The sequence below is a fragment of the Budorcas taxicolor genome, chromosome 2, assembly GCF_023091745.1.
Source record: "Budorcas taxicolor isolate Tak-1 chromosome 2, Takin1.1, whole genome shotgun sequence".
Lineage (NCBI taxonomy): Eukaryota > Metazoa > Chordata > Mammalia > Artiodactyla > Bovidae > Budorcas > Budorcas taxicolor.
The window spans coordinates 146,000,097-146,015,048 of record NC_068911.1 but is presented as its reverse complement, the minus strand read 5'-3'; the positions used below and the strand labels follow the sequence as shown (position 1 = coordinate 146,015,048).

General features: G+C 37.3%; 1 protein-coding gene across 1 annotated transcript in view; it reads right to left on the bottom strand.

Annotated features, from left to right (window-relative positions):
• Positions 1–14,952, bottom strand: part of SPAG16 (sperm associated antigen 16) — a 1,101,103-nt gene that overhangs the window by 937,352 nt on the left and 148,799 nt on the right. The gene's annotated exons all lie outside the window — the stretch shown is intronic.

Below are 14,952 nucleotides of genomic sequence, written 5' to 3'. Positions count from 1 at the left end.
CCTTTTTCAATAAGTTTCCATCCCCAACAGTATTATTTTTATATTCCTTTTGTTCTCTATAGATGGGAAACTGAACATATTTTAATTGGATAACAAAATAACAACATTCACTAACAATTATGGTTTTCTTTACATCTGAGGACACTGGGATAATTTACTTACTAAAGATAAAAGATTTCTGTCATAATCATTTTAAATTTCATATACATAGAATCCACATCTGCCATGTATTGGTCATTTCCCTCCAAAATGATGAAAAAGATCATTTTCAGCCCCTGAGAAAGCAGTTTCTCCTCAGTAGAAGGAAGACACCCTATGAAGAGCACTTGAAAGTGAAGTGTTAGTCATTTAGTCACATCCGACTCTTTGTGACCCCATGGACTATAGCCCACAGGCTCCTCTGTCCATGGAATTCTCCAGAAAAGAATACTGGAGTGGGTTGCCATTTCCTTCTCCAAGGGATCTTTCTGACCCAGGAATTGAACCTGGGTCTCTGCACAGCAGGCAGACTTTTTACAAACTGAGCCATCAGATGGATGGATCAATTGTTCAACTCTATAGAAAAAGGGACTGATCAGTCCTTAACACTTTGAAACTGCCTTTAAAAGAGGGAGACACATTAGTTGTTTGCACATTCAATGATTTATTCAAAAGGTATTTTGGAGTACTACTTTATCCCAAACATTATTCTAGGTATGGGGAATCCACTAATGAATAAAGCAGATAAAAAGACTTGCCCTGTGAAGGTTACATTGTAACAGATTATTTAATATATCCTCAGAGTTTGGAAAATTACAAAGACAATTATAATAAATGAAGTATCTTTTTGATCACAAAAGCAATATATTAATACATTTTTTAAGAAATTTTATGCATTTTATAATACTACAAAGAAAAAAATTAAACCTTTTTTTACTATGAGATTAATTACTATTAGATTTCCTCATAGCTCTGAGAATCTTAGTGATAATAATTAGTGTTATCACTTTGCTTTACCAACTTGTCTGTCTCTGTATCTCAGTTTTTACAAAATTGGAACCATCCTCTACTATCCACCTCCATCTTTCATTTAACATTACTGCATTTTCACAGTAGTCTATTTTGAAGGAACGCAAATACCACATTTTACTTAAAATAAGCTATATTTGTTTCCCATATGATTATCAGTGCTATGAACATGGTTTTCTATCTATAAATCTCCACTTCACTGATTGCATCCTTAAAGCACAGTTTACAAGTGTAAGTAAATAATCATCCAAAGAAAATGTATTTTTTAAAAAAACATGATACCCTTTCACAGATTTCTCTTTAGAATTATTACATGAATTCATATACCTGCCAGTTTTATAATAATATATACAACACAACACACATCTTTGTTATGGACCCATTCACACAAGTATTTATTTCTTTGAGAAATATTTATTATTGTCTATGTAAGGATAGGCATTGGCTTCAGATCTTACAATATATCACTGATCAAAACAGACAAAATTGCCTCCCTTGTGGAGACTGCATTCAATCATGATGACACCATGAACAATAAAATAATAAATATACAAATTATAAGATAGAAAATCTGGAAAAAATGTTGCTAATTCATATATAAAACTATTTCATTGGCATTTCACCAATTAGATTGACTATTTTTATATTTCTTTTTGTACTTCACTTTTCCTCAGGTGTGTGTATATGCCTTCTGCCCATTTCCCTATTGTTGTGATAGTACTTCATTTTAATAATATTGCCTGTGTTAGAAATGGAGGAAGGGCAAATTATTATGTTGGAAAATACAGAAAGGTGGTGGGAATCTGGTCTTAGTGTAATTTTTTGACTACATGGAAATATCTAGAACCAGAAACTTATCATCTACAGCAATTTGTATAAGCACTGTTAAATCAATCATTAGTAAAACTAATACAATGAGACATTTAAGAAACCTAATCAACTAATTTTGATAAAACCTAATCAACTACAATCTGTTTGATAAAACTGAGAAGAATATAGGGAAAGATTTACAAGAGCAGTGAAGGCATAATAATAGCAATCCTATCTCAATAAAGATATGGAGAATCCCCTGGACGGAGAAGCCTGGTGGACTGCCGTCTATGGGGTCGCACAGAGTTAAACGTGACTGAAGCGACTTTAGCAGCAGCAGCAGCAGCAGAGGCAAAACATAAGGTACTTTATCACCCAGGCTGTATACTGAAACACTCCAGGAGTCAATAGCAGGCAGGAGACAACCAATTAGCAGGCAGGATCAGAGAGGTAAGCGCAGGATACATAAATAAGGACAATGCATGGAGGGTAGAAGAATGAAAATAAATCTTAAAACTATTTGAAATTATATGACTATTGTCCTTCCTATGTATCGACAAGGTACAACTGGAGGGCAAAGCTAAACTCTCAGTAATGGGCCTTGATAGGTCAATGGTTCTCAGCTCAGTACATGTTGAAATCATCATGTAGCTTTTTAAAAAATACCAATATCACCAAGACCTACTCCAGACCAATTAAGTAATAATGCCTGAAAGTGAGGCTCTGACATTGTTATTTATGTTAAAGCTCTCCATGTGAAAAAAAATAGTGATTGATAATTGTGACTTTTCCTCACAATTCAGTTTCACCACATACTGGTATGTGAATTTAGTCAAGCTACTCACCAAGCTTTCTAAGCTGTATTTTCCCACATGTAAAACACAACCAAAATCACACTGAATTCACTGACTTGAGGGTTAAGTGAGTTAATCTCTGTGAAGCATCAATCACATGCTTGGCATCTAATAAATCCTTAATAAACATTAGCTATTTCTGTGTTTATTTTTATTATTGCTGCAATTAGTGGCACATGTTAATCTCAACTGGTGAGTAAATTCGTAGAGTTATTTCATACTTTACTTATTTATTATAAAATACTTTCTCTTAATCAAAGCCCAGGTTTAATTTCTTCTGGTATGCTGATTACAGAATAGTTTACTATGATCCAACCTGTCAGAATTCAGTCTCATATCTGGTTAACTGCTTGCTATCTCTCTTTGTCCCAGGATCAATAATAAATGGAGTTCTCTTGCTTCACTGACCAGCCAGTTGGGATTAACACAGCCTTGCTGCTTATATTCACAGGATGAAAGACCAGATGGGTAACTTTCTCTCCGTTTCAGTGACATACCAGTTAGGTATCCCCTGTATCTATCCTGATTGGAAAGTCAATTATCTATTTGGCCTCCTTCCACATGAGTCTCTTGGGTACCAAGGCTCTGTATCTATGCCATTTAACTTCTGTCTGCTTCTCGGTCTTGTTTAATGCTTTCCATTGAGCTAACATTCATGAGAATAATCCACAACAATCTTGAATCTGAAGCTCAAAATTATTCACTCAGGCATTCACTTAAAACATTTGAGTGTTTACTTCATGTCAGGCATTAGTTTAATTTTACCAGACCACAAATATAAGTAGAATACACTCCTTCCCTTGCAAGGACTCAGTCTCAAGAAGGAACAGTGTAAATGAAAAGGACAGCTAGAGTAGAAATATGTAGATGATATTAAGGTGAAGAAATATGCAATAAAACTATAGGAATGAAGTAGATAAAGTTATCATATTGCATATATTGTGATTTACACTGATAGACATTAGAGATATAGGTAATACATATAAAGCTAAATGGGAAAAGGGAACTATAAAGAGATCATATTACTATAAATGTACTACAGTTATAAAGTAGTAATGTTCATATATGCAATTAATGAACAGAAGATATAAAAGAAAAACATTTCATTAAATCTAGCAACAATAAAACACACACACCTCGTAGAACACTAATACGAAACTCAGTAAATCTCAAGAAAAACATACTTTATTCAGAGATATAAAACAGGGATTGATTTAATATAGATATCCCACGGACTCAGGAAGTCTATTGACAAAGTTCTTGAGAAGTTTGATTTAAATATTTAATACATTTCAAATAAAAACTTTACTGTGAATTTTGAGGAGCCTTAGTAAATTATTCTAAAATTAATCTGGAATAAAAAACCAGACAATATTGTTTCGACATTTATAATGTCTCCATTTTACACCTGAGAAGACAAACTCATAGTAATTAATCCAAATACAAGCAACCAGTCTAACTCAGTTCAGTTGAGTCACTCAGTTGTGTCTGTCTCTTTGCAACCCCATGGACTGCAGCACTCCAGGCTTCCCTGTCCATCACCAACTCCCGGAGCTTGATCAAACTCACGTCCAGAGAGTCAGTGATGCCATCCAACCATCTCATCCTCTGTTGTCCCCTTTCCTCCTGTCTTCAATCTTTCCCAGCATCAGGGTCTTTTCAAATGCATCAGCTCTTTGCATCAGGTGACAAAATATTGGGAGTTTCAGCTTCAGCATCAGTCCTTCCAATGAATATTCAGGACTGATTTCCTTTAGGATGGACTAGTTGGATCTCCTTGCTGTCCAAGGAACTCTCAAGAGTCTTCTCCAAAACCACAGTTCAAAAGAATCAATTCTTTGGTGCTCAGTTTTTCTTTATAGTCCAACTCTCACATCCATACATGACAACTGGAAAAATGATAGTCTTGACTAGATGGACCTTTGTTGGCAAAGAAATGTCTCTGCTTTTTAATATGCTGTCTAGGTTGGTTATAACTTTTCTTCCAAGCAGCAAGCATCTTTTAATTTCATGGCTGCAGTCACCATCTGTAGTGATTCTGGAGCCCCCCAAAATAAAGACTGTCACTGTTTCCATTGCTTCCCTGTCTATTTGCCATGAAGTGATGGAATGAGATGCCATGATCTTAGTTTTCTGAATGTTGAGCTTTAAGCCAAATTTTTCACTCTTCTCTTTTACTTTCATCAAGAGGCTCTTTAGTTCTTCTTCACATTCTACCATAAGGGTAGTGTCATCTGCATATCTGAGGTTATTGATGTTTCTACTGACAATCTTAACTCAAGCTTGTGCTTCATCCAGCCAAGCATTTTTCATGATGTACTCTGCATATAAGTTATATAAACAGTGTGAAAATATACAGCCTTGACGTGCTCCTTTCCCAATTTTGGAACCAGTCTGTTTTTCCATGTCCAGTTCTAACTGTTGCTTCTTGACCTGCCTACAGATTTCTCAGGAGGCATGTCAGGTGGTCTGGTATTCCTGTATCTTGAAGAATTCTCCACACTTTGATCCACACAGTCAAAGGCTTTGGCATAGTCAATAAAGCAGAAGTAGATAATTTTCTGGATTTCTCTTGCTTTTTTGATGATCCAATGGACGTTGGCAATTTGATACCTAGTTCCTCTGCCTTTTCTAAATCCAGCTTGAACATCTGGAAGTTCACAATTCATGTACCATTGAAGCCTGGCTTGGAGAATTTTGAGCATTACTTTGTGAGCATGTGAGATGAGTGTAATTGTGTGGTAGTTTGAGCATTCTTTGGCATCTGAACTTTTTCAGTCCTGTGGCTACTGCTGAGTTTTCCAAATTTCCTGGCATATTGACTGCAGCACTTTCACAGCATCATCTTTCAGGATTTGAAATAACTCAACTGGAATTTCATCACCTCTACTAGCTTTGTTCGTAGTGATGCTTCCTAAGGCCCACTTGACTTTACATTCCAGGATGTCTGGCTCAGGTGAGTGATCACACCATCGTGATTATCTGGTTCATGAAGATCTTTTTTGTACAGTTCTTCTGTGTATTCTTGCCACCTCCTCTTAATATCTTCTGCTTCTGTTAGGTCCATACCATTTCTGTCCTTTATTGAGCCCATCTTTGCATGAAAATTTCTCTTGGTATCTCTAATTTTCTTGAAAAGGTCTCAGTCTTCCCCATTCTATTGTTTTCCTCTATTTCTTTGCATTGATCACTGAGGAAGGCTTTCTTATCTCTCCTTGCTATTCTTTGGAACTCTGCATTCTAATGGGTATATCTTTCCTTTTCTCCTTTGCCTTTAGCTTCTCTTCTTTTCATAGCCATTTGTAAGGCCTCCTCAGATAACCATTTTGCCTTTTTGCATTTCTTTTTCATGGGAATGATCTTGATCACTGCCTCCTGTACAAGGTCACAAACCTCCATCCATAGTTCATCAGGCACTCTATCAGATCTAATCCCTTGAATCTATTTTTCACTTCCACTGTATAATCATAAGGGATTTGATTTAGGTTAGTGGTTTTCCCTACTTTCTTCATTTAAAATCTGAATTTTACCATAAGGAGTTCATGATCTGAGCCACAGTCAGCTTCCAGTCTTATCTTTGTTGACTATATAGAGCTTCTGCATCTTTGGCTGCAAAGAATATAATCAATCTGATTTCAGTATTGACCATCCTGTGATGTCCATGTGTAGAGTTTTCTCTTGTGTTGTTGGAAGAGGGTGTTTTCTACGACCAGTGTGCTCTTTTGGCAAAACTCTATTAGTTAGCCTTTGCCCTGCTTCATTCTGCACTCTAAGGCTAAATTTGCCCATTACTCCAAGTATTTCTTGACTCCTTACTTTTGCATTCCAGTCCCCTATAATTAAAAGGATATCTTTTGGGGGTGTTAGTTCTAGAAGGTCTTGTAGGTCTTCATAGAACTGTTCAACTGCAGCTTCTTCAGCATTACTGGTCGAGGCATAGACTGGGATTACTGTGATACTGAATGGTTAGCCTTGGACATGAACAGAGATTATTCTGCCATTTTTGAGATTGCATCCAAGTACTGCATTTTGGAATCTTTTGTTGACTATGATGGCTACTCCATTTCATTCTTGCCCACAGTAGTAGATATAATGGTCTACGTCTAAATGTCTCCAAATCTAACAAGTTTTCAACTATTACAAAATGATGACTAAGTAAGAATGGAATATTTCTTTAATCTTTCAATTATCAAATTGAATAAAGATATGTTTTTTAATGTAATAATGCAAACTGTTGGATAAGATATGGAAAACATTTCTTCACTTGGGATGACTATAAACTGACTCGACATTTTCAAAGAAATATCAACCAAAATAAAAACTGACTTGGCAATTCCACAGCTAGGAATTTGTCTTACAGATAATCTCTCAATGTTTCACCAAATTATATACACAAGCTTTCTTTTTCATTTGTGTTTTTTTGTTTTTGTGGTTTGCTTTTATTTTCTAATATGCTGCATTTCTTACAATTTTAGATATTAAGGACAACTTAATTGTGCATCAATACCTTGATTTATTGTAACAATTATGGTACTATTCTGCTATGTCATCTTTAAATAGACTGAAGTACATCCAGTACTGTTATAACCCTAGGGCCCAGTTGTTAAAATACTGAAAAACATTTGTACTACTTGGAAAATAGCCGCTATCCAAAGCATATACTCTATATTCCTCTTACAACCACACTTTATCTCCTTCTTTGGGTACATCCCCTGACCCAATTTATTTATAATATTGCCCTAATTATGGAGATTTTTGCCATACCTGGGGCTCCAGGACCATTCTCTCATCCAACATCTAGCATCTATTCTGATTGGTCAGATCTCATGCTCTAATGTTGACTTGTCAAACACTTTGAATATCACTCTAAATGTATATGTATTTATGTAAAATTAACTCTATATTACTAACTTAAAAATGTGTAGAATGGCATATTAAAATCATTTCATTTTTATAAAATAAACAAAGGGTCTACACAAGTAAGGGCTAATGTATTATGATACATTTTTTAGAGAGAGAGAGCAAGAATCTTAACAGTGGTCATGAGGAGGTGATCAAGATGAAAGAGCAGGAAAATGTGGAGCCCACCAACCCCCATGCATGCATGCATGTTAAGTCGCTTCAGTCATGTCCGACTCCATGCGACCCTGTGGATAGCAGCCCACCAGGCTCCTCCGTCCATGGGATTGTCTAGGCAAGAATATCGGAGTGGGTTGCCATTTCCTTCTCCAATGCATGAAAGTGAAAAGTGAAAGTGAAGTCGCTCAGTCATGTCCGAATCTTAGCAACCCCATGTACTGCAGCCCACCAGGCTCCTCTGTCCATGGGATTTTCCAGGCAAGAGTATTGCAGTGGCTTGCCATTGTCTTCAACCCACATGAACACATCCAAAATTCAACAACATGGGAATTCTTACTGAAAACAGAGACTAGAAGAAGACCCACAAGTAGGCAGGCAGAAAGGGAAGAAAAGCAATTAGACTGGCACTGAGCCCCTAGGAGGGGACACAGAAGAGGAGTGGGACTACACGGGCTGGACAACCCTTCTTAGGGGGTGTGCAGTTGAATCCCCATCTTGGGTGTATGACACCAAGATACACTTAGCTGGTTTGAAAACCAGTGGGACTGACAATGGAGCTGTAAGAAAGTTAGACTCTGCTTGTGAAGAGTGCACACATGCTTGTTCAGCCTCAAAACAAGGTAAAGGAAGCAGACTGAAACTGCCCAGTGGTCAGTTTCCCCACAACTGTCCCAGCATGCTTGGTGGGAATCTAAATTTCCATAGTCACTATGGAAAACATTTTGGGGAGGTTCCTTGAAAAATTGAAAATAGAACAACCATATCATCTAGAATTTCTACTATGGGGTGTATACTTGATGAAAACAAAAATATTTTAAAAAGATACCTGCACTCCCATGTTTATAATAGCATTATTTACAATAGTCAAGATATGAAAACAACTTAAGTGCCCAGCAACAGATGAGTGAATAAAAAATATGTAATAGGCTTCCCTGGTGGCTCAAATGGTAAAGAATCTATCTGCAATGCAAGAAACCTGGGTTCAATCCCTGGTTTGGGAAGATCCCCTGGAGAATTGAATGCAATACTACGGCTAATATTCTTACCTGGAGAGTTTCATGGACTGAGGAACCTGGCGGGCAACAGTCCATGGGATCACAAAAAGTTAATCATAAACAACTGAGTGATTAACAATGGAATATTGCTTGGTCATAAAGAAGAATGAAGTATTTCCATAAAAATGAATGACATATTTGAAACAACATAGCTGAACCCAGATGTTGTTATACTTAGTGAAATAAGTCAGATAGGTAAAGAAATATACTCTATTATCATTTATATGTGGAATCTAAAAAATAGATGAATAAGGTAAAACAGAAACAGATGCACATATACAGAACAAACTACTGGTTACCAGTGGGGAGAGGAAAAGGTAGAAGGGAAAGAAAAGGGTTGAAGATTAAGAGACATAAACAACAGTATAAAATAAATAAGCTATAAAGATATATTATACAGTATAGGGAATATAGCCAATATTTTATAACTCTAAATGGAGTATAATATATAAAAATATTTAATCACTGCTATGTACCTGAAACCAATATAATATTGCAAATGAACTAGATTTCAATAAAAATATTAAAAAATTTAAAAAGGGGCGGTAGCTGTGAACATTCACAGCAGCACTATTTATAAGACGTGGAAGCTAAGTTATGGTTGTTGTTGTTGTTGTTCAGTCACTAAATTGTTAGTCTCTTTGAGACACTGTGAACTGTAGCCCACCAGGCTCCTCTGTCCGTGGGATTTCCCAGGCAAGAACACTGGAGTGAGTTGACATTTCCTTGCTAAGACATGGGACCAACCTAAATTTCCATCAATGGGCAAATGTATAAAGAAAATGTGGTATATACATACATGCAATGGAATATTACTCAGTCATAAAAAAGAATGAAATAATGCCATTTGTATCAATAAGGATAAATCTAGAGATCATCATACTAAGTGACCTAAGTCAGAAGTAAGTGAGACAAATATCAGATGATGACATTTATACATGGAATCTTAAAAAAATAATACAAGTGAATTTATTTACAAAATAGAAATAAACTCACAGACACAGAAAAGAAACTTAAAATTACCAAAGGGTAAAGCAGAAAGAGGAATAAATTGGGAATTTGGGATTAACAGATTTATACTTCTATGTATAAAATAGATTTGCAACAGAGACCTACTGTATAGTATAGGGAACTATATTCAATATCTTGTAATAACCTATAATGGAAAAAAGTCTTAAAAAGAACATATCTGAATCAGTTTGCTGTATACCTGAAACACTTGTATATACTATACTTCAATTTAGAAAAGGAGAAAATTATATTAAAAACATTGAAAAAATTTAAAAATAAAATAAGAAGAAGCAGGCAGGAGGCTCAGGATCAGCAAATGGGATGGGATGATGGAAACATAGTCTACAATGATGTCCTTTGAAGTTGAAGGAAGGGATCATGTTCCAAGCAATCTAAGTAGCCTCTGTTTGCAGCTAGAAAAGTCTAGGAAAGGATTCTCCCTTAAAGGCCTCCAGAAGAAAGCCAGCCCTGACACCTTGATTTCAGATTTCTGCCTTCCAGAACTGTGACTTAATAAATAAGTGTCGTTTTAGCCAAAAAAAAAAAAAAGAAGAAAAAAAAAATAGTTGTCATCAATGGATGTAGTAAATTAGAAAAGACCTTGATTCTGGGAAAGATTGAGGGCAGGAAGAGAAGAGGATGACAGAGGATGCAATGGCTGGTTGGCATCACCAACTCAATGGACATGAGTTTGAACAAACTTCAGAGATGGTAAAGGACAGGGAAGCCTGGGATGCTACAGTCCACATGGTTGCAAAGAACAACAATAACAACAAATAGAGATCAGAGCAAAGGGAAAAGAATTAATTACTTTTAATATTATAGCTTTCTTTACTGTTTGAATATTTTATCACATTAATAGTATTTTCTTAATTTTTCAAATAAAGTAATGTATATAAAGAATCTAGTCTACACATATTAAATGCCCTCAAACTTGTGACTAGTATTTTCAAACCATGGCTCAACTGGATACAATATAGTTAAAACCTTAGATTTTAAAAGACTGTTCAAATAAAACAAGTCTGGTTAATATAGCAGAGACTATTAAGTGTTGGGAGCCAGCATGAGGAACTCCGCCCATGGCAAAGGTCATGAGGAAGGAAGCTTGGCATACGCAAAGGCGTGATCAAGCCTCAGGAAACCCCCTGTTCCCGAGCATCTACCCCCAAAATCAGAGTACTTTACGGGGAGCTCTCCCCCATAACCATTTCTCTCGGAGAAGGAGTTAACTTGCAGCTCCAAGTTAATAAAAATTCCTGGGCGTGACAAGAGTGTTTCAACTTACGAACTCTGAAGTTTCTCTGGCCTGCCTGATCAGGCTCATCCGGCTGCATGTGATTGTTTACAGCCTCCCAACTGTGAGAAGCACGGGATGTTTTAAAACTTTCTAAATACAGACTCTTTTGAAAAGTTAAAAGATCATTAATATAGTATTAGTGGCTTGATTAGGAATTATATTGGTGAAGGGTTTTTTCATTTGTCGTGCCAATAATTACTGCTAATTCCCTGCCCTGGGTGTGACAAGGATGTCTCAGGTCAAACCTCTCTGCTGACAGACTAGCTTGTGTGACAACCTCTCAATCATAAACAGCACAGAGAGTTTGGAGTATTAGTGTAGGGCTTTTTTCATTGATGAGTCAATGATTGCCATCAGGCCTCCATATCCTTAGGCACCTGGGAATATCTTAATCAATGTATTTGGAATATAGAAAAGGAAACATAGTAGTTTTTTGATGTTAGCAATACTAGACTTTTGAGTTAATGAATCTTCTCTTTTGTTATAGATCACTGTACTTTGTTATAAATCACTATGCTATGTAAAAATGTAACTTTATCACTATCTTAAGACAAAATAGATCTTAAGGGAAACATTGGTGAAGGGTTTACATTTGTTGAGCCAATATTTGCTGCTAAATCTCCATATTCCTGCCCTTATAATGAATATAACTAACGTATAGGAGAAATAAGTATTAACCTTTAAGATTAATCATGTTAAACCTTAGGTTAAGTAAATTCCTTTCCTGATTGTAACTCACTACACCCTCACCCTATAGGAATGCAACTTTATTTGGAGGGTGGCGCCTGATTTAAGGAAAAATCACCCCTGGAAAAATAAGTTTTCTGGTTAGCTGACCGCTATCAGAAAGGGACATAAAATGTTAGCAGACCTCATGGCCAGAAGATGGTGAAACTCATAAGACCTTTGTATAATTTTATATGAAGCACCTGACTGTGACAAGGGTCAGGTCTGCTGACCCCCACATGACTCTGTATTCATCCCTATGTACAACAAAAAGGTATATAAACAAACCTGAAAAATAAAGAAATTGGATCAGTTTCTGGAAAGACTGATTCCCCCGTGTCGTTTCTTTCTTGCTCCCCGCTTTCCTGGCTGAATTCCCATCTGAAATGTGGGTACTCACCAAGCCTGCTAATTCTGCCTGGGCTTCTGAGATTGAACTGGGGAGGCCTCAGTGCCTCCTCTCCTTCGGAAGAATGGAAAGACACCTGTGGCCTACGTAGGTGGTGATTGGTATTCCATGTAAACCAGTTATTCAGCCTCTTTTCTCCACTAATTCTCCTACTGCACTATCTGTTTCTAATCTCCCTCTATATCTGTAATTAAGTAAGTTTTTTCCAGGACGCCGATTCCGTCCCCACCTTCGAATTACCCTGGATCCACCAGGGCTGGACCCCGGCAATTAAGAGTTCTTTTACATTTCCCTACCTCCCTCACCGTTAAACTGAGTTAAAGTTACAGGGTTCTGAAAAACAGGATGTGAGTAGAAATAACATAAGTTGTTTCTAGTCCTAGCTTTTAAACATCCCAACATAGTTCCAGATTTTGTAGTCACCAGATGGATGCCAATATACATGAGTCACTGAATGGAAGAGAGTTACGCAGAGGAGTGACACTACCCACAGTTAGTATGAACCTTAGTTGTAAAAAGCACTTTGGGTTTGGGGTCTTACCTCTTGTAGTAGCTAATGTTGCTTACACTGACTAGCACAGATGAAAATTATGAGGCTTAATTATGTGCCTACAACTGCAGGCACATAATTAAAGTGGTAAAGCATCACCTGCAATACAGGAGATGGGGTAGGTTCGATACCTGGGTAGGGAAGATCCTTTGGAGAAGGAAATGGCAACCCATTCCAGTACTCCTGCCTGGAGAATTCCATAAACAGAGGAGCCTGGCAGGCTATATATAGTCCATGGGGTTGCAAAGAGTCAGACACGACTGAGCAACTGACATACACAATTATTTGCCACTTGTATTAATTTTAAAAATTACAAGGTTAAAGGAAGAATGTTTTCAAGTAGACATGGCATTAAATGAACACTGCTGTAAAACAAATTTTAAGGTGATTTTTCTCTTCCTCTCCTAAATTCTTATGTTGAGAAGAATTTACCAGAAAAACGGAAATTTTGTACAGGCTTCTGTGTCCTCATTATTTCACTCATCACTCAAGTGGTCCATTGCCTGCTGACAAACTTCACACATCAACTACCTAGGAATGACTGACAACTGACATTATCTGAAAGACTTGATTGAGCTAATTGACATTCACAGTCTGAGCATAAAAATGAGAGTGAGTGAGGGAAAGTCTTCCTCTTTACTTATGTGTTCTTGCTTGACCTTCATCTTTGTTTGCATTGTGTGGCTTTAGATTATAGAGAAGATTATACTTGCAAAATGCTTTCACAAGTATTTAGGCATGTTTAGGAATACTCCTAAAACTAATAATTCTTTACAGTTTCTTCTGTATATGATTATATCAAGCAAATAGTTCTTCTGTATTTAAAAGCTATCCCTGAGTGATTCTTTACTTTGACCACCATCAAATTCAGTTCAGTTCAGTTCAGTAGCTCAGTCGTGTCCGACTCTGTGACCCCATGAATTGCAGCACGCCAGGCCTCCCTGTCCATCACCAACGCAAGTTCATTCATTCAGACTCACGTCTATCAAGTCGGTGATGCCATCCAGCCATCTCATTCTCGGTCGTCCCCTTTTCCTCCTGCCCACAATCCCTCCCAGCATCAGAGTCTTTTCCAATGAGTCAACTCTTCGCATCAGATGGCCAAAGTACTGGAGTTTCAGCTTTAGCATCATTCCTTCCAAAGAACACCCAGGGCTGATCTCCTTCAGAATGGACTGGTTGGATCTCCTTGCAGTCCAAGGGACTCTCAAGAGTCTTCTCCAACACCACAGTTCAAAAGCATCAATTCTTCAGCACTCAGTTTTCTTCATAATCTAACTCTCACATCCATACATGACTACTGGAAAAAACATAGCCTTGTCTAGACGGACCTTTGTTGGCAAAGTAATGTCTCTGCTTTTCAATATGCTATCTAGGTTGGTCCTAACTTTCCTTCCCAGGAGTAAGCGTCTTTTAATTTCATGGCTGCAGTCACCATCTGCAGTGATTTGGGAGCCCCCAAAAATAAAGTTTGACACTATTTCCACTGTTTCCCCATCTATTTCCCCTGACAGAATGTGGTCCACTGGAGAAGGAAATGGCAAACCACTTCAGTATTCTTGCCTTGAGAACCCCATGAACAGTGTGAAAAGACAAAATGATAGGATACTGAAAGAGGAACTCCCCAGGTCAGTAGGTGCCCAAAATACTACTGGAGATCAGTGGAGAAATAACTCCAGAAAGAATGAAGGGATGAAGCCAAAGCAAAAACAATACCCAGCTGTGGCTGTGACTGGTGATAGAAGCAAGGTCCGATGCTGTAAAGAGCAATATTGCATAGGAACCTGGAATGTTATGTCCATGAATCAAGGCAAATTGGAAGTGGTCAAACAGGAGATGGCAAGAGTGAATGTCGACATTCTAGGAATCAGTGAACTAAAATGGACTGGAATGGGTGAATTTAACTCAGATGACCATTGTATCTACTACTGCAGGCAGGAAGCCCTTAAAAGAAATGGAGTAGCCATGGTGGTCAACAAAAGAGTCCGAAATGCAGTACTTGGATGCAATCTCAAAAATGACAGAATGATCTCTGTTCATTTCCAAGGCAAACCATTCAATATCATGGTAATCCAAGTCTATGCCCCAACCAGTAATGCTGAAGAAGCTGAAGTTGAATGGTTCTATGAAGACCTACAAGACCTTTTAGAACT